Source organism: Colletes latitarsis, chromosome 11 (assembly GCF_051014445.1).
Source record: "Colletes latitarsis isolate SP2378_abdomen chromosome 11, iyColLati1, whole genome shotgun sequence".
In the NCBI taxonomy this organism is placed as follows: domain Eukaryota; kingdom Metazoa; phylum Arthropoda; class Insecta; order Hymenoptera; family Colletidae; genus Colletes; species Colletes latitarsis.
Genome location: NC_135144.1, coordinates 25,540,499 through 25,564,491, shown reverse-complemented (window position 1 = coordinate 25,564,491; position 23,993 = coordinate 25,540,499). Strand labels below are relative to the sequence as shown.

Genomic DNA, 23,993 nt, shown 5'->3' with positions numbered 1-23,993 from the left:
TATTTGCTGATCGATATTGGCTGACACATTTTTTTATTTAGTTACCGATTATTTCGAGGCAAATTCGAATCCAAAGAAGCGAAGAACGCGTATTCGCGTCGACGTCGAAATTAATATTGTCTCTGTTTCAATTGGATTTCTCGCCGTCGATTAGTCCCGATAACTTATCTGATCGATACGCCGCGGTCTTCGTAGATACAATGGCAGTGTCAGTGCCAGCTCGACCCTGAGTCGCCGCGTCCCGTATTAATAGACGTTTCTCCGATAAACATCGACAATTTTTATCGCCATACATTTTTATACTGTTATCTATGCACCCTGAACGCCGATAGGCGTCTAACGCACACGATTCTTCGTCGATAGTCGATTATCGCGAGATATGGAACATCGAGACTCGTGCTGGCTCGCGAGCCACCGCACGAAAGTAAACGACAACCACATCGTAGCCATTACGGAATTTCAATTTAGATACTTTTGACCACCGTATGCGGCACGCCTTCCGAAAGAAATGGGGGCTGGTGAAATTGACTCCTATTAGGTCAGCGGATGATGGAAATCGAATACCATCGCCGGATTATTTGTCCTCTCCTTTCGAGCGCGTAACTAATCTGTTCGGTGCTAATTGAAATATCCCTTCCACCGGAGGAGAGAAACTGATCCAGTCGATTGGATCTTCTCGACAAACATCGGTTTCTCTCATCGTTAATTGTAACCTAAGGTTAACCTAATTCAGGTTACGTCGAAAGACCTGACCTCCACACTTACTCTCCTTTCGTAATTTTTTGGTGGAGTCGTTTTCAAGATTTCGAAACTTGCGCAACGTTCAAGTTCGAAGCAGCGTCCTTGATATTCGATACGCTCATTCTTATTCGTTTCCTGAATGCTTTATTGAAGTTCAATTTTTCAAGGACGCGTTCTCGTTGTTTGTGAACATTGAACTTTATATTGCGTTTACGAGTCGCGGAGGCATCTTTAAATTTCAACGTTGAATGAGTTTTGAAACGTGTTTATTAACAGTTTGCGCTGGATTCCGTTTAACAAAATGGTCACTTTCAAATTTCGAAAGCAACTCCGCTTGTAACAGAGTTACGCCGACCAAAACAAAATTATAGACGAGATTAAGTAAAATTAAATTAAAGAAATCAATCGACTAATTTCTGCATACGTTATTGCCTAAATATATTATAAAATTCTCTAAATGCAATTAATAATAATATTTACATATAATTCTATCGTCAAAATAAAAACTCTCGTTCAAAAATAAATCGCTAACAAATAATTTAATCATCGATATAGAAAACATAATACAAAGATACACGACCAAGAGAAATGTTTATTTACGAATAAAAAAAAAATTTCCTTCGAGCCGGATTCGAACCAGCGACCTATGGATATCTTCTCTCCCCTTACGTATAAAACCTTTACAGTCCACCGCTCTACCAACTGAGCTATCGAAGGACTGGTGGATGAAGCTGCTTAAATTTCACTGATATCCTTAGCACACCGCAATTTAACAATTAACCAACTCAATTAAGAAATTTTAAACAAAAAAAAGGATTAACAACATTTATCCTTGTATAGGCACTTACATACGGGGGGAAAACAATTAATACAACGAAATTTAGGAAAAACACAATCGATCGTTTCTGATTGGTTGCAAAATTAATTCCTTCGAGCCAGATTTGAACCAGCGACCTATGGATGTCTCCTTTTCCTCCCAATCATCTAAACAACTACAGTCCACCGCTCTACCAACTGAGCTATCGAAGGGATGTGACTTGCATTGCAGTGAAGTTAAATATTATTTTAAACTACGACAATTGAAGAAACAATTCATCGAATATTTTTATAAAAATATTCCTTCGAGCCGGATTTGAACCAGCGACCTATGGATGTCTCCTTATTCCCCCAATCATCTAAACAACTACAGTCCACCGATCTACCAACTGAGCTATCGAAGGGATGTGACTTGCATCGCAGTGAAATTAAATATTATTTTAAACTACGACAATCGAAGAAACATTTCGTCGAATATTTTTATAAAAATATTCCTTCGAGCCGGATTTGAACCAGCGACCTATGGATGTCTCCTTTTCCTCCCAATCATCTAAACAACTACAGTCCACCGCTCTACCAACTGAGCTATCGAAGGGATGTGACTTGCATTGCAGTGAAGTTAAATGTTATTTTAAACTACGAATGATCGAAGAAACATTTCGTCGAACATTTTTATAAAAATATTCCTTCGAGCCGGATTTGAACCAGCGACCTATGGATGTCTCCTTTTCCTCCCAATCATCTAAACAACTACAGTCCACCGCTCTACCAACTGAGCTATCGAAGGGATGTGACTTGCATCGCAGTGAAATTAAATATCATTTTAAACTACGACAATCGAAGAAACATTTTGTCGAATATTTTTATAAAAATATTCCTTCGAGCCGGATTTGAACCAGCGACCTATGGATGTCTCCTTTTCCTCCCAATCATCTAAACAACTACAGTCCACCGCTCTACCAACTGAGCTATCGAAGGGATGTGACTTGCATTGCAGTGAAGTTAAATGTTATTTTAAACTACGAATGATCGAAGAAACATTTCGTCGAATATTTTTATAAAAATATTCCTTCGAGCCGGATTTGAACCAGCGACCTATGGATGTCTTCTTTATATTATTACGGGATCCAACTACAGTCCACCGCTCTACCAACTGAGCTATCGAAGGGTACGAATATATTCGCAATGACGATTGTAATTGAACGAACCCAGAGAATGTTTGATTGAGAAAAAGTTTTAGTAAAAATATATATTCCTTCGAGCCGGATTCGAACCAGCGACCTATGGATATCTCATTCTCGATGTAATCAACAACTACAGTCCACCGCTCTACCAACTGAGCTATCGAAGGCACGTGATTGTCGTCTCGTCTTCGATGCTCATAATTCAAACTGTTTGCTACTGATGCGTCAAAGAGAAAGGAGGCTCCTGTCACGTTCGACGAGGAAAAATTCCATCGAGCCGGATTTGAACCAACGACCTATGGATGCCTCTCGCGGGACACAGGATTCAAATGCTGCACTGTTCGATCGTATCTCGCGTGTTAAACTGATCGCTCCTGCATCATTAAGGACTCCGACCGTACTTTCGATTCGATCGAAACTTCGATTTTTACGAATTTTTTGAACAAGAAAGGGAAGCTGGGCTGGTCGCGGAGGCGCCATTTTTAATTTATTAAGAGGCTGTTAGGCAGGCGTAGATCGATGGTAGAAATCACCAGTTGCATAATAATTTGTAGCTGGAAGGTTATTATTTAGTTGCGACCACAACGTCGTCGTATAAAATTTAATAAAATTGTGTTAAGTAAATGTTAAGTACACCGAGTAGTCTTTCATCTTTTTCTGTTTAGAATTCATGTACGCACTCTGTGTAAAATTGTACGTATGATGTGAAAGTTAACTTTCTATTGCATAATGTATAATATTGGGTGAAATTCTATTCGAGCAATAAATAACGAGGAAAACCGACGTGTAAAAATTTTTTGTTTCGTGAAATCCGCGGTGAAAAGTCGAGGATGTTTTGCACCGCAGACACGACGATTTTTCTAATATCCCAATTTTTCTAACAAAGAGATAGTTTCTAAAATTCGTGTAACAGTTTCTTTTGCAGTTCGTGCATCGAGCGAGAAATCTTGTTCGACGATGAAGTGGGTATCTTCGAAAAGAAGAAAAAGAAAAAGATGGCGAAATTAACAACCCACTTGAGTATGATTTAAGTACGTCATTATATTTATTCCAGGCATTATACACCCTGTAATAGATTCTTACTTCCCGTAACGTAAAATTACAGGAACGCTGCTGCATAATACTTCGATGTTGCAATGTCGATGTTATGATATCTTTGTGCAATATTCTGTTGAAAATATCTTGTAAACGTTCGCGAAGTGTTATAAAAGAAATCAACGTAAGAATAGAAAGTAATTCTTTCCAATTTTCCGTTCCAGGCATTTATTACATGGCGGCGCGTTGCTCGTTAATGGCGATGGCAATAATGTAATGGAGACCATAAAGTTTAACAAGACCGTGGAAACAGAAAGATTTCCAACAACGTAACGAACAAGATCGTTTCGTACGTTGGCCACGTTTCGATAAATAAATCGACTCGTTTGGCAACGATTGCACAGAGCCGCGAATTATATCGCCGATCGCCGGGAAAGAAATAGGAAATTTATCTCTGGACTGTTTCTTCGACGCGTTCCGGTGCACGTCGCGTTAATGTAACTGCGACGACGTAATGCATAATAATAAGGCAAACGCATTTCGCTACCGGAGTTACGATCGTTACGGGATCGTCACGGCTCGCCGAGCAAAAGTTCTCTTCTCACTCCGATTCTTTCGTTCCGTGGTTTAACGAGGGATAAATCGCTGGAAACGCGGCGGCTACCAGGGAAAACTCACTCAATGGAAAGCGATTACGCGGATCAACGTTTTCCCTGCGTTGAAAACGCGTCGTTCCGTCGATCGTGCAAGTCGTGAATGCAATTGTCTGCATTTCTTTCGCACCCATTGTCAGTCAAGCGACGATGCACTATTGACACGTTTGCGTGTTATTTCGGTGGATCAGAGTTTTCTAAAACAGTCTGAAACTTCACCTTCCTGTGGTCAGACACACCCCCGAAATCCTACGCACTTTCGAGAAAAAAATTCTTCACCGAAAATGTAACGCGTGGTCACAAATGTTTCGTAAGAACGATATCTTATAGTTTCAGCTATTTTATTATATTTTAAACCTTCGTTTGCATTTCCTAATATTTGTATAACTTTTAACCCCTTAACGTCCATGCCCGAGTTTAACTGCTTTGAAAAACGATATTTGTTTAATCTAACGGTTTAAGGGATGATAATATTTGTTTTCCTTCAAATTATACGTTAGATACAACATTGTAATTAAAAAAAACCACATTTTTAGAAACAAATCCAATAAAGAAAACAGATCATTCTTGGTTAACCTGAAAAATATGAGCGTTACGGGGTTAAGAAGACAATTACGCCGCCATCTTTGTTCAGTCTTCGAACCCCCATAGGCGTTGGCCGCGCGCAGAGCCAATGTTCGATCTCAGTCAGGTGAGTATCAAGTTACAAAGGAACTGGACGGAAATTCCACTAAATTAATACGAATCAGGGTCTGCCGTTCATTTAGGAAGTTGCGTAACCCCGTTTCCGTTAGAAACAGTGTAATTTTGCTCCTGTTTAAATTCCGTTCCAGTCACGATTCAGATTCGCTTCCTCCATTAAGGAAACGAATATTTCTCGAACGCGCGATCGATTGTTGCGCTCGGAACAGAAGTGTTGCAATAACATAACCTACTTAGCTTCCACTTTTCCTGCTCTGGACTTATGTTATTTTCAAAGTAAATGGACCGCGTGCGCCGCCAGTGCGATCGTTTGTTTAAAGTTGCAGAAACTTCTCTCCCCCCCCCCACCCCTCTCCCCAAACAATAACCGACGCCTTGTCACAATGTGGTTTTCAGTCGAACGCTGTACATATTTGTTTTCGTGGTCCGATTGAAGCGCGCTCGATGAGAAAGAGCAGCCCTGGCAACGGTACATAGCAACGGGAAACATGGCGGCCCATCAATGGGACAGCTGCTAGCGTCCACTGTAAGTTTTTTATCTACAATTTAGAATCCCTTCCGTACACAAACGACGCGTAGAAGCAAAATTTATAAAATATATCTATGCAAAAATTTATTTCCACAACATAATCGACGCTTAGAGTAACTATAAAAATTCTGTGAATTATCTATGTTGTAATAGCTGCGTTTGGAGTCGATCTCCATTTTTCTTTCTCGAGATCGGTAAAGGCAACCCCCGCCAAGGTTTCGCGAACGAGTTCCCGACCGAAATGAAAGATCGACCGCGTCCTTCGATCGTCGAATCGAAAGTCGACGACCCCGAGGAATCATCGCCCCGTAAAATCCGGAGCAGATCCGCGAGGGAAACGGGTCTCGTCGACCCATTTTCGAGCATCGTTCTCAGAGTCCGCTCGAATTCGCGTCGCATTGCCCTCGAGGCGTGCACCACACCTCTTTCGAACGCCCACGCGAATTCCTCGGCTTCCTCAGCCGCTTGGAACTTCTCTTTCGTTCGCAGAAATTGTCCCTGGACTCCTCGCGGTCGTTTCCGGCCTAAACTCCGCTCGTCCTTAGGCAAGGACAGCCTCGAGGATCGCGTGATCGATCGAATAAGGTCTCGTCCTCGAAATACCTTCACTGTCAGGATCATGGCGGCCTCTGTCCCGAACGTTCGTTCTTCACAGTCGATTTGGCGATTGAAAATTGTCGTAGGAAATGCGAATGATTGCATTTCCACAGGCGCGACTCGAGCATTCGAACCATTCGATAAATAAAAACCTGTTAAACGTTCGGTTTTATTAGAAACGAACGCGCGCCTTGTCACTTGGAATAAGATTTATCGCAGATTCGTGCATTAATTTCAGAGATTTTTTAATCGTCGTTAGCTCGAATCTCGATTTCAAGTGCAACGGCGCGAGTAAATTATGCAGCCGCGCCATTTTCAAACGGAATTATGCGTCTTTCACTTTCAATGAAACAATTCGCGGTAGTAATGCTCGAGAATGGCGACTGGTTACCGTACGGTAGTGGCTTATTATTACTACTAACCTTTATTGCACGCGCGCGAAGTCGCAAACGCGCGTAAATAACAACAAGAAAAAGGAGAGTTTTCGAGAGGTTACTCGCGTAACGTTATGGCGTCGGTTTAAAATGGAGTGTTTTATGGCTGGCGTAAAATGGAGACTATGGACTCGACGCTTTTGTAGTACTATCCGCGAACACGACGAGGCTCTCTGTTAAATCGCTCTCGCCGTTACGCGATGAATTATGAATTCATTAAGGGGGAGAAATTTATCTTCCGAACGAGGTTGTAATTGCGTTACAATGAAAAGTTCCTTCGCTTTAATTTTCCCCTTTTACGAGACATTAAGGATTATAAAATACTACGAAGCACCCCAACAGCAAGCAAATATATTATTATAAAATCTTCACCTGCAACGATTCATTAAGGTGTCCGGGACTTAAAATCCTAATATTTCACCAAATACTATCAATCATTAATCACCTCACGCTCGTTAATCATTTCGTTAATGCAGTTACGTCCAACCGTACAGTTATTTACGTAACTCTAACACGTTCACTGTCCGGTCTCTCAGCGGCGTATCCAATAGCGTGGTGATATGACCCATATACGGGTCATAGACAGTGAACGTGTTAACTAGGTTTCATTGACAAATGCAGCCATAAAACCGCTGATTTAAAACCGTGATCGTAATATTTTGGGTTTGTATCCGCTTGTAAACGTTTAGTAATCTTGTCAAGAATATGTAATACGAATATTGTAAACGATGAATAGCTTTTTTTTTTCTTTTTTTTTTTGCTCGAAGCGTAGAATTCAGTCTCGCGTCTTCTGTCGTCGCTTTCAACTTTCGACTCGTCGCGCAAAGCATTTTTTCTCTCGAAGGTGTAACGAATATACCCACGTTGGTTGCGACACCTCCGCTCATTATCCGCAGAAAAATCTCACCGAGTGATTCAGCGACGAAATGTGTAATTTTCTAATTCCTATAAATTGGATAACCACTGGGGAGGGAGGGGGAGGAAGATTAATTGCGTAATACTCGCGATCGGGAATAGCCCTCTCACCGTGAAAGTCGAGGACGGAAGTTCCGCCTAGGATAATCGCGTTCAACGTTTCATAAACTTCATCGCCACGTTTCACACGACCAACAGCTGCACGCTTCTCGCGATCAGCATGAAAGTCCCGTTCCCCGACGACACGCAAAATCCACAATCGAATAAGATTTCCGATATTAAATATCCTTAAACGATCTTCGGTCGAGTGTTTACATTTTGCATAAATTCTCTACCGATTTCTTCCGCGGCGTTAACGGATAAAAACTTCTGTTCCCGATGCAACGAAGTTTACGATCGTCGATTAAAATAACGAGAAGGAAACTCGGAACGTCGAATGAAATGATCTCGTTATCGCGGCGGCCATACGCAGATTTATCGTTACTTTCACCGCTGGTACGAAATATACGTCGATAATGCTGATGATAAAAGAGCAGAGAGGACGCGCAGAGTCAACAAAAATTATCGTGCTCTGATAATTACGACGGGTTAATTGCGCGGCATTGGCGCGATAGCTTTCGCTGAAAATAAACTGGTTTCGTTTGTTTCCTGGCCGAGTCGTTTCAAGAGCAGCCATTTTTTATTCAGAATCGAATGGTTGCAACGTTTTTCACATTATTAAATTAGTAAATTATTTGATGTAGAAAATAGAGGCTTAAAACGAGCAGTTGTATCGTGAATTTATTTATCGATTGTTTATGTGTCAGGTTTCGAAAGGGGCTGATAAGACGATGTCTCAGGGACGAGGTTTGTTTCCTGATTTTATCGACTTTCGAAGTTGGGTATTGTTCTCGGAATCCTTGAGCACAGAATGTACCGTGAAATCGGTATATTTTCTGAATCGAAATAGAGCATTGATATTAAAACAGAATTTAATTTTTGGAACACTGAACTACAAATGTTGATAAGTAATTCTATTTAAATCTCCAGAGACACGTCGATTTAAAGTAAATACAACGAAACACCGAGATTCAATCGTATCGTGTCTTTACTAATATTGCAATTTTTCTTTCTCTATCAACGAGGCAAGCTATCAGCCATTCCGCAATTGATTGCCTGTCTATTACTTTCATTCGACGCGGTAAAATGGCGAAATTCCCGAGTATAGGTATACTTATGAAATGACGCGTGTCTAATTGTAAGTTACGGCGCCTCGAACGCTTTCTTTAATTCGCGTTAGCTCTGGGAATAAGTTTCTTTCGCTGAGAATAGTATTATTGTACAGAATAGGTACATAGAGTTTGCGATGTTACATTTCAAACGAGCTGAATAGTCTCGAGAAATTTCCAGGTGAACGCGTCTGTATTTCTAGGTTAACTGTCGCGACACTTACAGGTTATACATAAAAGAAACAATATTTTTAGGTAGATAAACCTAGTAAATTTGTTTTGTTCAAAGTTATTATACGCAATAGGTAAATCAAATCCGTGGTATTCCCCTTGAAACGGGTCAAATAGTCTCAAGAAGTTTCCAGGTGAACGCGTTCGTGTTCCCAGGTTAACTATCGCGACACCTACAGGTCACCATATGAAAGAAACATCATTTTTAGATAGATAAACCTAGTAAATTCGTTTTGTTCAAAGTTATTATACGCAATAGGTAAATAAAATTCGTGGTATTCCCCTTGAAACGAGTCAAATAGTCTCGAGAAGTTTCCAGGTGAACGCGTTCGTGTTCCCAGGTTAACTATCGCGACACCTACAGGTCATCATATGAAAGAAACAATATTTTTAGATAGATAAACCTAGAAAATTCGTTTTGTTCAAAGTTATTATACGCAATAGGTAAATAAAATTCGTGGTATTTCCTTTGAAACGTGTCAAATAGTCTCGAGAAGTTTCCAGGTGAACGCGTTCGTGTTCCCAGGTTAACTATCGCGACACCTACAGGTCACCACATGAATGAAACGATATTTTAAGATAGGTAAATCGAGTATCGCGTGTGTGAGATGAGAGCGAACAACGAAAGCGTCGAGTCGTCGGAGTTTTTCGAAAGAATTATGCGAAATGCAAATACGTTTCGTGGAAAGGGGGCTTTAGGATCGGACGATGGCCGAGTGGCGTGCAACGGAACGCGTTGCAACACCCACGTCGTCCCATTATGCGGGGTCATTCTCATGTTTTACGCGCGTGAGCGGATCCTACGGCTTCGGCCCTGGATTACGTGACGTTTGACAGCGAAAGTTAACCGTGGCCGGGGCCCCAGGGTGCCGTGCACCGCGAAAACCCTCGTATCTCGACCTCTCCGGAGGATGAACCAGCCATGGAATATTAAACGACCGCTGGCTGTTTGATCGATGGCCCCGTACCTGCCCGGGCGAATCTTAAATCTGTCGTCGACGGTGTTGTTTACTGCCATCGAACATATTCCGAACATTCACCGTCGAAAACGTTTCACGGATCGTCCTCGAATAGAAACCACCGATCTAAGGTGGTTTTTCAAAACTTTGCATGCTCGTGAAAAATCGCAGACTATTGGTCTTGCTCTCTTAAACAGGTTTCTCGTTACTATAGTCGGCGTTCTGAGCAATTGAATTTTAATAATTCTACTGGAACTAATGATATCCGTCAAATTAAATGATTGACTATGAATTAGACTATCGCTGTCGTACTTCATTAGAATATTATGCTAGGTATTAGCGATGTAAATTAAGAATGAAGTTGAAGTAAATGAAACCATACGTATGCATTAAAACACGTTTAATCCTGCCAAACATCGCCATTCAGATTTAGATAACAGTTTTCGATGGAAAACAATTTTTTATGCAACTTTAATTAATCCGAAGAAACAGCAATCAATATCTTATTGCTTCTGTATCGAGATACGAAGGTCACTTTCGGTTTCGTTCGAATTTCGCGTAAGAAACAGTATTATACCTGCGGCGACAGTTCCGACAGTTGCCACCAGAGGACTACGTTCGACCAACCTGTCTCGCAAGCGCTCGAGCGCCCACCTCGACTAGCCATTAAGCGTCACGGCGTCTCTGCTCTCCTTTCTAGCCACTACGTACCAAATAAGGTCTAAATAGTTACCAACCGAGGCGAAATCCGGTAAAATAAATTTCATTTTAAACCGGCGTTCGATGCATTGTCCGAATTGCGCAATCCAGATTATCTCTCGGAGAGCGAGAAACCATTTGAAGCGTGTTTCTACCATGCACTATAATGATACGTTCCCCGCGAGTCTTTCACCGTCGGTGGCTCGCGATAAACTTGGTTTTTTAATGCTCCCGAAAGGAAATAATCGAGTGGCGTTAAATCTGGCGAGCGAGAGCATGCAACGGTTAGGAAACACAATCTGTTTAATACCTACTCACCGTGACCGTGTTGGGCATAGCGAACGCATTGTTAAACGCATTAAAGACTGCACAATTTCTAACCTTTACTAGGGGAGTACGCGCGTTTCCAATAGAAAGGTGCACTGTGTGCTTAACCCTGTTAACAAACTAACCAAATTGTATCCAACTTAACCCAGACTCTCCTAGTCGGTGTAGATGATCTATTTCATAGTTTGAATAAAGTATCATCGCACAGAGTGTTTACATCCTCGCTTTTGCTGCAGTCCGCTGATTGGCTGACACCGATCTTCGTCACCGTTTTCAACTAATAACTGTGGGTCAGCAGACTGCAATAGGAGTGGGGTTATGGACTTACGCCACTTTCAAAATAAACGACTCATATGTGCGATCAATGCCCGTATATCTAGTGTTAAACACGCTGCACCTTCTTCTCGTGGAAGCACGGTAGAAGGCGCTGAGGGTCTGAGTGAAATTAGTACGAGACACACAGCCAATCCACGAAGTGGAACAAGTTCGAAAGACCAGACGCCGTGTTTGGGCTCCGCCGGCGGCCATTTTTCAGGGGCAAGGTCGACCGTGGCGCGCGAAATACAAGTCCCGCGCGAACTCGATCGCTCGAAGACGAATGGGCGTGTGCGCGATCTATCGATTCTTTCGTCGATCGAGCCACGCAGACGAGTCGAGTGAAAGTGACAAGAACAAGGTCGTAGACGTTACAAAATCGGGGAATTTCTCGATGACCGATCATGGCGGAGGAAAGATGTTGCGCAAGAATCGTAAAATGTTAACCCATTTATTTGAAAGGCGATTTATTCCCTAGATATAATAAACGGTCGAATTTAAGGGACGAATCCGGTTCCGATAATCCACTTACGGTGTCGCGACATTAATCGAAGCGTAAGAAATGGCGATTGCTGCAATCGACGTTCCACTGGACTAGATACAGAGTTATCTGCGTTAGAAAATCTGTTTCAAGTAGAGCATAAAATCACGCGGTGTCGATCGTCGATCGCGCGTCTTCGCATTTTCTTTAGCAAGATAAAAAGTTCCCGTCGTTTCCTAGTGGCGGTACGTAAGCATTCAAATAAACGGGAGAATTTATGTGACAAGTTTCGAGGGAATTGCATTTTCATTTCGCAGAAAACGACATTTACGCGAGGCGTTCGCCCTCCAGGTGCGAAGTGGATATTTGCACGATCCTCGCATTATCTTCGTCACGTTTATATTTTTAATTAGTTGTTACCGAGGATATATTCGAAGTTAACCAGCCTCCTGGTATTTAATTTTGAATTTTAATCGATCCGAGATTATCAACGTTGGGTAATATTATTTGTTGAAATTGTGGACGTTCGATAACAGCTTTCTCTTCCAAGCTTGCAAAATTTCGAGGGATTCCTGAATATTCATAAAGTTTTGCAAAAGAATTAGCAATGATACGTAAACGATTCTTCGAAACGTTCCTCGAAAATAACATCGAACGAAGTTCGTAATTTCAAATTGAAGGTTATCGGTTTCCTTTTTTAATTTAAATAAGTACAACTGTTCCAAAGCGAAATTAAACGCTAATTTAAACCTGAATACGCCCATGTGTTTCCAATATTTTCCACGACGCGACTCGCATAATCTCGCCATCTTTATTTATCGCGCGATCACAAAATTCGGCGTTCGGTTTAGAAAGGTGGATCGTAAATTCGGGTCATCGAGACTTTCTTCGAGAACATCGACTTGCATATTTCTTTTCGATCGTAACTTTTCAACGTCTTCGTCATTTCGGATTTTCAATCTCTCAATTCACAATGCCTTATCCACTCGAAATTCCACAATTTTTGTCAAATTACTTCGAAGCAAAAATAAAAACGTTCTCGACCGAGAAATTGTGCTTTAAGATTGATTTCAAGGGTTCCGGAGAGGCTGACGAATCTACGAAACGTGTGTGTTCTACGAGAACTGAGGTTGCTCCAATTCTTTGAAGCGACCAGTCGGCGAAGGAGAACGATGAGAGTCGTAAACACGACTGGAAACGCTGAAATCGCGATAAATCAATTGGAATGAGACTCGCGACAGAAAATATTGCTGGCAAACAGGAACAGATCGTGCGGGGACTAGTGAAATCGGTGCTTTTTAACCGGCGCGACCGTGACTTTAAAAGTACTTTTCCTTTGTCTCGGCGTGTGACTCGTCGCATAATGATCGACCTGCGCGTGCCTTGAATCCGACACTCCTCGCTGACAGAACGAAAATAAAGTGGCTCGGCGAACGTTTGCCTCTACCGGAAGACATTACGCTTATTATACGAGAAACCGGTGTAGAAATATCAACGCGTCGAGCTTGAATACTCGAACGAATACTCGAGAATCTTTGGAAAATTCTTCGTAACGCCTCGTGAAACGAAGAAAACAAGCAGAGGACAACGTTCGAGGCGAGCTAAACACTCCATCAAACCTTTTTCGCTACTTCTCTACGTTGAATGCTCGGTTCGAGGTACGGTCATATTTTTTTTAGCACACCTTATAGGTAGGATAGAAAATTCATTCAAAATTAAATACTTTTTATCGAAATATTAATTCTTTTGGGAATATAGGATAATTCAATAATTATTTACCTATTCAAATAAATTGAATATTTACTATAATCTTGTCTGAATCGTGTGTTGGAAATGACTCTATTTAAATTGATCTAGAATAGAAAATTCAATCAAAATTAAATATTTTCAAACGCAATATTACATTGAAAATAATGTTTTCTTGCCATTTTGCAATTCTTTTAGAAATATAAAGTCATTTGATAATCATTTTACTATTTACTTGTGTAAACACACCTTATAGATAGGATAGAAAATTCATTCAAAATTAAATACTTTTTATCGAAATATTAATTCTTTTGGGAATATAGGATAATTCAATAATTATTTACCTATTCAAATAAATTGAATATTTACTATAATCTTGTCTGAATCGTGTGTTGGAAATGATTTAAATTGATCTAGAATAGAAAATTCAATCAAAATTAAATATTTTCAAACGCAATATTACATTGAAAATAATGTTTTCTTGCCATTTTGCAATTCTTTTAGAAATATAAAGTCATTTGATAATCATTTTACTATTTACTTGTGTAAACACACCTTATAGATAGGATAGAAAATTCATTCAAAATTAAATACTTTTTATCGAAATATTAATTCTTTTGGGAATATAGGATAATTCAATAATTATTTACCTATTCAAATAAATTGAATATTTACTATAATCTTGTCTGAATCGTGTGTTGGAAATGATTTAAATTGATCTAGAATAGAAAATTCAATCAAAATTAAATATTTTCAACCACAATATTAAATTAAAAATAATGTTATTTAGCAATTCTTTTAGAAATATAAAGTCATTTTACTATTTACTTGTGTAAATATTCCGATGTATTACCAAATTTTCATCTGTTGAACAAGGTGAACAAGGACCACAATTTTTGGTAAAAGTTTTCAAGTTAAAATCTTCTTTTACTCGTTAAATTTTCGTGTGACCACACTTTCTGGTGGACTCTGTACACCCTCGCGTAGGAAATAGATTCAGGTCTACCTCGAGAGCCCGGAAGCTCAAAATGAAAGGATAAGTAATGGGTTCTTTGAGTTCGGGGGGGAAAATATCTCGAGTTATTCGTTCGCGATATCAAAGAGGCCTCCGCGGTTGGAACGTCGCTCATCTTCTTCGTCCAACTCTTTACCCTTTAATCCTCGAAACTGTAGAATATTGCGGTGGAGCATCAAGTATGTATCATTTAAAAAAAAATCACGCGACGAAACGTTGCCCGCGTGCGTTTCCCAATCATCGCGACTCTAGAAAGCCGTTTCACGGACCGTTTGAAGTTAAATGTCAGAACCATAGCAATGTTAATTCCGTCCCCAGAAGCTTCATAAATTGCCTAATACGTCGGTATAATAAACATCGAGAAAGGGATAATGAACGTTTCTATTTTTCCTATCTCGTCTTCGACGTTGCTTTCACCGATCAAGAGAAAGAAGCGGCTGAAAAGTTTGACGGCCATTTTGTACGTTCTCACGATACACTTTTTCGTTATTATTATTCCGTTAATTGACCGGGCCGAGCCCTTGGTGCAACTGGAATCTCAAGGATAAATTCGAAAGACCTTGCAATTACGCGAAATACATATTGAGGTTATGTCTGAAACGCCCAAATAAAATCAAATAAATATTTTCAAGATACGATTTAGGATGTAGTATCGACCATAAAGCGGTCGATGAAACTTTTCGGAGAGTTCTCTCTGTCTAGGGATATTCTCCATATTTTTTTCTCAACATTGTTAGAAATTCACTTTGTTAAATGGAAAATAATTTTCAACGAAAAGAAGACGAAACCCTCGCGTTTTAGCTCGAGAAATCGACCGATCGACTCGATCGTTATATCGAAAGAATCGAAAACGAAAGATCGATCGTTTAGAAAATCGAGAATCGATTGCCCCTAGATTCCTTTGTCCCGTTCGACGAAGCTGGTGACGAACGATTCGAGGAAAGCTCGGATGACGAGTGCATTTTCTCGATCCATCGATGGCGAACCGATATCGAGCTGGCCGTGGCGTCTATTACGAGGAATAACGGAAGGCTGTCTCTGCAAGGTGAACCACCTTCTTTCTCATCCACAGGCCTGCGGACGCGTGTGTCTGCCCGAGCAGAATTTCTCTTTCAATTCCCTTTCAGAGAACATGTAAACGGGAGAAACGATCGCGGAGGCTACGCTACTCTGGTTCACCAGTTTATTTCCGTTCTACAATTTCCAACAAAAGGAGCGTCGCCTCTCCGGGACGACGCCATTTTTATTCCGTTCGAAGCCACGGAAATTAGAAATTTTCATTTCACTCTGGACAATCGGGGCTCGTTTGAACCATTTCTATGCAATATTCTTTGGAGTAACGTTCTTAAATATTAGGAATACATTATTTATCTATTATATGAATAGAAACTCATTTGAATACGAGAAAATATACGATATTTTTAGAGTGGAGGTTCCACAACTAGCCCACGATTTATGGGCCATATAAAATAGATCAATGTGTATGGAAATTTTCACTGAAACGTGTATTTAATTATTTAGGTTGAAAAATTGGAGGATTTCGAGGAAACCAGCCAGACAGAGATATTCTGGCACGAAAAGATCAAGGTTCGACAAGAGATCGAGGACTGAAATCAGGTTAGTGAAAATGATCGCGATTCCGAAGGAGGCCAATTTCACAATGGCCGTCGAGTATCGCAATTTTCGGTTTTTAACGTTTTCTTTGGCGCCCCGATGAATGGAGCCGGCAAGGTGAGCCACCTTTTTCCACGCGATCGGTTGAATGAAAGCGGAATGGACCAAAATTGGCAATTAAACGTCGTAACGTCGGCTTTTAGTGTCTATTGCAGTCTCGGGATACGATTCGCTCTATTCGCTGGTCGCTTGAACAGTTCTCGACTTTTTCTCGTCACCTAGATGGCCCGACGTGGGTCGTAGCTACAAGGTAAACCACCTTTCTTCTTCCCCCGCGGGGATGAGCATTCTGTAATTCGCGTTTAGCCAGAAACCGGGGTAATTAAAACCGTGTTCGAAACGTCAAACAGGATTTCGTCGTTCTCATAAAAGAGACGCATTCCCGGCTGAATTCCGCCATTCTCGGACCGGATTCCGCGACGTTGTAATTTTCTTTTTTGTTGCTTTCCAGTTGACTTTCCATTAGCGAGGCATTCGATTTTTTCGCGGCGTACAGGCCGCCTCAGAAATTGGGACCCAAACTTTGACATTTCACTCCGGCAATTCAATTTGGTAAACCTTTGTTTCTCGAGGTGCAAAGACTATCTGGGAATTTTATTTAACAAAATCAAAAACATGAAAGACGTAAATAGTAAACGTATTATTATATAAATAGATTTGCTAAAGAGAATATCTACGAATTTTATTTAGCAAAATGAGCTTCGGAAAATCAAGATTGTATGAAAGACTGTGGATAATAAATGTATTATAAATAGATTTGCTAAAGAGAATATCTACGAATTTTATTTAGCGAAATGAGCTTCAGAAAATTAAGATTGATTGTATGAAAGACTGTAGATAATATATGTATTATAAATAGATTTGCTAAAGAGAATATCTACGAATTTTATTTAGCGAAATGAGCGTCAGAAAATTAAGATTGATTGTATGAAAGACTGTAGATAATATATGTATTATAAATAGATTTGCTAAAGAGAATATCTACGAATTTTATTTAGCAAAATCAGCTTCAGAAAAGTAAGGTTAAATGCATGGAAGACCGTAAATAATAAATGTATTATAAATAGATTTGCTAAAGAGAATATCTACGAATTTTATTTAGCAAAATGAGCTTCGGAAAATCAAGATTGATTGTATGAAAGACTGTAGATAATATATGTATTATAAATAGATTTGCTAAAGAGAATATCTACGAATTTTATTTAGCAAAATCAGCTTCAGAAAAGTAAGGTTAAATGCATGGAAGACCGTAAATAATAAATGTATTATAAATAGATTTGCTAAAGAGGAATTTCAATTTTGTAATTTTTAAAATATAACGAATCGAAATGAGTGGTGAATGAATTATATTGTGACTTAAAACAAATAAAAGACGGAAGCCACAGGTTGTCGAACTCGACTCCGAAATTAAAAATTGGATCGACGAAAGTGGATTGCACGATCCACGAATTTCTAATTAATGACATCGACGTGACACTGGCTGTCCTATATTAAATTTCGAGGTTCCACGGTGTAAGTATCGTCGAAGGTACTACGATGGACGATGACCCGGCCCCATGGTCAAGGTGAAAATCACGTCGTGGGTAGTGTGCGTCGATCATACGAAAGAGTCTCCTTCCGGCGCGTGATCAGAATCCCGGATTCGTTCGTTGATCTACGAGTGACGATCTAACCCGGTTAAAAACACATCCTCGGAACCCTGGAGCTAAGGAAATCTAGCTGGCGGAATTCTCTTCTTGAACAATAGTAATAATAACGTGTCTGTGTCGAGGGAAAATTTTGGAAATTGTAATTTTAATTAAAAAGCAACTATTTTACGTCTTTTGGCGTAGCGTTGCAAGTTTAAAAATATTTAAAGATAAAATCAATTTATTCGTTCCATCGTTAAGCCTCTCCTGGACTTGTAATAAATAATTTGATATTCACCCGTGGCATTTATGAATTTTGCAACGACATTGGCGTATTACAAAATCGAATAATTTAATTATGAATATTTATTCGCGATTTTGATCGATTATTTCCGTGTTGCGGTATTTAAAACGCATTGAAGATTTTTAAGTACGCGACTAGGAAGGAAACAAAACTTGAAAATGTAAATTTGTCTTAAATATTAAAAAAAGAAATATTGTTGAAGTTGGTCTGTCGAGTAACGGAAGTTTTATTCTGAATCGAAACAATTTTAATTAAGTTATCCACGCCTCTCCGTTTGTTCGTAGTTGATACTTAGGCGCCATTTTGGTGCACGCAGTTCTAATCTCAATTTTCGATTCATCACCCAACCGCAAAGATAATCTTAAAAATATGAACGAGTCTCAAATATTGGAAAGAAAATTAAAAAAAGGAATATTGTCGAAGTTGTTGAAACAATTTCAATTAAGTTATCCACGCCTCTCCGTTTGTTCGTAGTCGATGCTTGGGCGCCATTTTGGTGCACGCAGTTCTAATCTCAATTTTCGATTCATCACCCAACCGCAAAAATAATCTTGAAAATATGAACGAGTCTCAAATATTGGAAAGAAAATTAACAAAAGGAATATTGTCGAAGTTGTTGAAACAATTTCAATTAAGTTATCCACGCCTTTCCGTTTGTTCGTAGTCGATGCTTGGGCGCCATCTTGGTGCACGCAGTTGTGGCGTAAATTTTCGATTCATCACCCAACCGCAAAAATAATCTTGAAAATATGAACGAGTCTCAAATATTGGAAAGAAAATTAAAAAAAGGAATATTGTCGAAGTTGTTGAAACAATTTCAATTAAGTTATCCACGCCTTTCCGTTTGTCCGTAGTTGATACTTAGGCGCCATTTTGGTGCACGCAGTTCTAATCTCAATTTTCGATTCATCACCCAATCGCAAGAATAATCTTGAAAATATAAACGAGCCTCAAATATTTAGAAGAAAATTAAAAAAAGAAATATTGTCGAAGTTGTTGAAACAATTTCAATTAAGTTATCCACGCCTCTCCGTTTGTTCGTAGTCGATGCTTGGGCGCCATCTTGGTGCACGCAGTTGTGGCGTAAATTTTCGATTCGTTACAGTAATTAGGATCATTAGCGAGAAATTCGCGACAGTGAATGAAATAATAGCCAGATGTCGAATTACATACAGCGTTGCAGAGCGTTATGCGCCATAAAAGGCAAGTCTCGGTGGCATCACAAAGGCCGATCGAAAGGTGGACGGCAGCTCGGGGCGTGCCAGAAAAACAGAGGACTACGTTGCATTCCCGATGCATCTAAGTAGGCGCGTATAATTATGCGCATCTCGTATTTCGAAAGGTCTTCTCTCTCGTCTCTCTTTGGCGTTACCCGCTCTGCCACCGACGAGACTTTCCCATCCTACGTAAATCATTTTTTTAACCAAATAAATAACCGCCATTTTGCTGCTAGATCCCCTAGATTCCACAGTTTTTTAATCGAATGCTCTCATACTTCAGGTTAAATATATATCATCGATCTCATATTTCAATTTAATTGGGTCTGAGGTTCGCATCGTTTCATTAATTTAATATAAATTTCTAAAAAATAATATTTACGAGTCCTGCTACTTCAAACATAGAGTCTGATACTCTTCAAAATTACTTCGATAAATCTAACGTTAATAAAACTGGTAATCAAATAAAATTTTATATAATTAGATTCGTATCATAAATTTCCACTTCTAAAATGCAATTTATTAATATTTACGAATTCTGTAACTTTAAATATGGAGTTTGATGCTCTCCAAATTTACTTAAATAAAACTGGTAATCGAATAGAAATTTATGAAAGAAATTTATAAAATTCAAATTGCTAATAATGTTTAAGATTTTTATAACTTTACGGAGTCTGGAACTTTACTAACGTCAATTTGCCGTTAATAAAACAGGTAGTCGAATGAAAAAAAATATATGGAATCATTTACGATCATTGAGAATAGCTCTTGGAACCTTTCGAGCGTCGATCGATCAATGATCCGGAGATAAATCGCGACTCGTCGCTAATCGAAGGTAGCGACGCGTTCCTTGAACGGCGACGATCTCGAAGAGGCACGAGGATGGTTCAAGGAGAGGTTGCGATTGCAGAAAGTATGAAGGAAGAAGAAAAGAGCAGGAGAAAAAGGTCTGTGGGTCACTGTGCTATTCGATTACGTAACCGTGTAACCTTCAGCATTCGATTATCGTCCCGCGAAACCGTATTTTCTACGTTTCACCGGAGAAACAACCCTCGAATAAGGCACGGTATAAAAATAAACTTTTCGCTGGAATCGTTGTCGCTTTCGTTGGACGCTGAAGGCTGTTAACTGCTCGATGGTTCGAGGAAATCGATTCTTAGAAAGGCGCTAAACGGTCGCTCGATTGAAAAATATTTCTTGGAACGACGTAAATGACAAAGGGATGACTATTCTACGGAGTTAAAAATAAGTTTCCATTTAACCCAAATAAATATTCAACTATCCTATAAAATTAACGTAACAAATCACTTAATCGCAAGTTTCGTTAGTTGTCTGTAGAGTGCCGATCTTTATGCACAATTCATAGTTTCTTTAATAACTATACAATGCAGTACAATAATTCGTATCTCACTTTAAGTACTTCTTACATTTTTGCACGTTAAGTGAATTCTGTAGCTTTTTGAAAATTTAACATATTATTTATATTAATAAATTTAATAAATTTTATTAAATTTGTTAATATCAATCTCATTATCTGTTACTGGAATATAATTTTTCTCAATAATACCAAACAAAAAGAGCTCACAGCAGACTCGAATTAAATAGTTTTACAAACTGTGGTTTATGCTTCGGTAATCGATACGATCATTACGTATCTTGGTCGAACGATGCAAGCAACGATAAACGATTATGTCAAGGATCAATTGACAAGATTGAAAGTACGAGTAAAACGATAATTTAATCGTGAACTTCGTACGAACGTTAATATTGTACTTGAAAGTTACAATAAATTTGTAAACTCTAAACCATTCAATTAATACCAATTTCAAATAATAACTTCTCCTTGTTTCGAACAAAATAACTCGTTTAATCGATAAAGGAAGTTAGCAACCGCGTCTGGAGGTCCAATAAACGACTTCGTTAAATTTAATCCCGATCGAACGATCGTGGGGGGGAAACAGAATAAAAAGACAGAGACGCGGAGGACCAAAAGGCTCCATTAGAGAGATTCTCAATGATTTTTGTGGCGCCAGGCTGCATAGGTCACTCGGTGGGGGACAGATAAAAAATAAAAGAGGGGACAGAGAGACGCGTTGCACGTACAGACTCTCGTGAACTACGAAAACTGGTTCCCCGAGGCCCCCCATATTTATTCTACGGTGAACGTGTGCCCCCGTTGGTATCTCGACGTTGTGCATCCCGTCAAGGACTCGACTCGCGACGCGTTTAGAAATGCCATTGGAACCTCCTGGATCACAATATTAAGGAACGTTAATCGCTGGTAACGTCCAAGAATACCATAGAACGTCGGTTGGAAGAGAGTTTATTGTCAGAAACCCATCATTTTCAAATTACATACTCTTCGAGTCCACAAGATTTATTAACAATCCATCGACAACGAGAGAATTGTCTCTACGATTACTTTTCCTAAAAAACATTTCACAAAATACGTTTCTAAACAGAGCTGATTGTAGTGTAATCGTCTTTGTTTTTCAAGACTAATTCATTTTTTAACCGAACCGAGCGATCCAAACCCATCATTTTCAAATTACATACTCTTCGAGTCCACAAGATTTATTAACAATCCATCGACAACGAGAGAATTGTCTCTACGATTACTGTTTCTAAAAAGCATTTCTAAACAGAGCTGATTAGAATGTAATCATCTTTGTTCTTCAAGACTAATTTATTTTTGCAGAATTTGATGGGGTAACGATCTCTGGGAATAAAAGTATTAATGTAAAGTTATCTAAAAGTGAACACTTTTCAAAATGTCCAGTTGATATTACAGCTTGACCTGATTAACCTTGAATAACCTTGAGTCACAGGTCGTTGAACTCGTCCCCCTTAGAGATTTTCTAAGACACGTAACTCTAATATTAGGATACTGTTCTAATATCATCACTGGACGAATGTTTTGGAAGCTATTCATTTTTGGACACATGTACTGGTATTTATAAAAATTTATAGGATTTCAAAATGGTAAAAATTCTACATCGAATGCTTCCAGGTAGAACGAAATAGTAACAATAAAATCGGAAATAAATTGCCGTACGTATTTGGATATTTTTAGAAGTTTGTTCATTTCGTACTTGTAGAAAAAAAATTTTCCAAGAACCTTCTTACCGTCTTCGATATTTAAATTTAAACATCTTTTATTTACAAATTCATAGTATGTATCTTTGCGCGAATATTTGTAACTTATTAACTCGAGGATAACGTAGACGTATTTTTGGTGTTTTAAAGCGACGCTTAAACGTTTTATTTATTTAAATCGACTGGAAGGTCCGCCTCGGAATAACTTTGAATCTTATTTTAAAATTAATATTAATTTATCGCGGATTATGATATCTTTTTATAGACAATTTATAAAGCAGAACTTTTAGAATTGTTTGAAAATGGAAGCAAAAGGTCGTTAATAAAAATAAATGTACCCAAGTAATAATTTTTGATACTGAAAGTTAGAGTCGAATAACATTTCTTATGGAGATGATTTAATAACTGTGCGTCAGCTGACTCGCGTCAAGGACCCACTAATTCGCAGACGACGTAATATCTCGCGACACCACTGTAATTATTTCCAAAAAATTTTATTAAATACCAAAGATGAATTCTCGTATAACATTAATCCTGTTTGCTTAGCTGGAGATTTTTATTTCCTTACATTTCCACGCATGTTACACGATTAACGACCAGGAAACGTTTTAATTTAATCGAGACACAGTTACGAAGTTTCGCGGTATCGATCGAAACGCGGTTATCCGAGAAATCAGGTTGCAATCGTGAATCATTGTCTCTTTGACTGACATTTATAAAACTCGCCATTTTTACTGAGTTCCTGACTACTTAAAATTACTAGATTTTAGGAATAATATCGTCAAAAGCTAGTAGTTCTTTTCGGGTTCATTTTAAGCCTTTCGTGTATCAAAATATCGAATGATTCAGCGATCACCCATACCAAGTTTCATCATCGTCGTTTGTACCGCATTCCAAGCAATCTACGAAACGTTTCCATGTACCAGAGCTTTTCGAACGAACGGGCTAAATACTTCTTCCTTTTCAATTACACGGGTTCTTCCATCGCCTGGAACACGTTTCCACTCGAGCGCGTTTAGGCAACTCGAATTCTATTCTAATGAGACGTTGCACCGTGGCTGCAATTACCCAAGGGTCCATTCCACATTCTATCGATCTCCAACTTGGCCTTAGAACCAGGATAGTCGAGTTTTTTCCTATTCGAATGCCTCGACGATTCGAACATCTGGCGAAAATCTTATAACTTGGACGGACTATAACTATACTCCAAACGAAGTTAAGTACAAATGACAGAGACAAAGAGGTCCTAATTTCTCTGAAGATTCACCTGATGAGTCTATAGTTGGCTTAAGAATTCGATTAAATTGCATTTCTTCTTTTGTTCTGAGCCCAAATAATATATCAAGATATCTTTTCAGAGTCAAGATTCAATTTTAGAGTTTAAGTGGGGGACAAATAGACACTCTAAGGACAATCTTTCATATTTATATCCTGATCAGAGAGTAAATCTTTTCTTTCTTCCATTTTAACGCAGTTTTAAGCTCCGA

At 39.1% G+C, this 23,993-nt stretch overlaps 8 non-coding genes across 8 annotated transcripts; all 8 read right to left on the bottom strand.

Moving 5' to 3' along the window:
* Positions 1–1,357: 1,357 nt before the first annotated feature.
* On the bottom strand, positions 1,358–1,458 carry Trnay-gua (transfer RNA tyrosine (anticodon GUA)). The gene is made up of 2 exons: positions 1,422–1,458; positions 1,358–1,393 (listed from the first exon to the last, which is right to left on the bottom strand). It is a non-coding gene; the product is annotated as a tRNA-Tyr (tRNA).
* Positions 1,459–1,667: 209 nt separating this feature from the next.
* On the bottom strand, positions 1,668–1,770 carry Trnay-gua (transfer RNA tyrosine (anticodon GUA)). Its single transcript has 2 exons — positions 1,734–1,770; positions 1,668–1,703 (listed from the first exon to the last, which is right to left on the bottom strand). It is a non-coding gene; the product is annotated as a tRNA-Tyr (tRNA).
* Positions 1,771–1,858: 88 nt separating this feature from the next.
* On the bottom strand, positions 1,859–1,961 carry Trnay-gua (transfer RNA tyrosine (anticodon GUA)). Its single transcript has 2 exons — positions 1,925–1,961; positions 1,859–1,894 (listed from the first exon to the last, which is right to left on the bottom strand). It is a non-coding gene; the product is annotated as a tRNA-Tyr (tRNA).
* Positions 1,962–2,049: 88 nt separating this feature from the next.
* Positions 2,050–2,152, bottom strand: Trnay-gua (transfer RNA tyrosine (anticodon GUA)). Its single transcript has 2 exons — positions 2,116–2,152; positions 2,050–2,085 (listed from the first exon to the last, which is right to left on the bottom strand). It is a non-coding gene; the product is annotated as a tRNA-Tyr (tRNA).
* Positions 2,153–2,241: 89 nt separating this feature from the next.
* On the bottom strand, positions 2,242–2,344 carry Trnay-gua (transfer RNA tyrosine (anticodon GUA)). The gene is made up of 2 exons: positions 2,308–2,344; positions 2,242–2,277 (listed from the first exon to the last, which is right to left on the bottom strand). It is a non-coding gene; the product is annotated as a tRNA-Tyr (tRNA).
* An 88-nt stretch (positions 2,345–2,432) lies between these two features.
* On the bottom strand, positions 2,433–2,535 carry Trnay-gua (transfer RNA tyrosine (anticodon GUA)). The gene is made up of 2 exons: positions 2,499–2,535; positions 2,433–2,468 (listed from the first exon to the last, which is right to left on the bottom strand). It is a non-coding gene; the product is annotated as a tRNA-Tyr (tRNA).
* An 89-nt stretch (positions 2,536–2,624) lies between these two features.
* On the bottom strand, positions 2,625–2,725 carry Trnay-gua (transfer RNA tyrosine (anticodon GUA)). The gene is made up of 2 exons: positions 2,689–2,725; positions 2,625–2,660 (listed from the first exon to the last, which is right to left on the bottom strand). It is a non-coding gene; the product is annotated as a tRNA-Tyr (tRNA).
* Positions 2,726–2,810: 85 nt separating this feature from the next.
* On the bottom strand, positions 2,811–2,908 carry Trnay-gua (transfer RNA tyrosine (anticodon GUA)). Its single transcript has 2 exons — positions 2,872–2,908; positions 2,811–2,846 (listed from the first exon to the last, which is right to left on the bottom strand). It is a non-coding gene; the product is annotated as a tRNA-Tyr (tRNA).
* Positions 2,909–23,993: the final 21,085 nt, after the last annotated feature.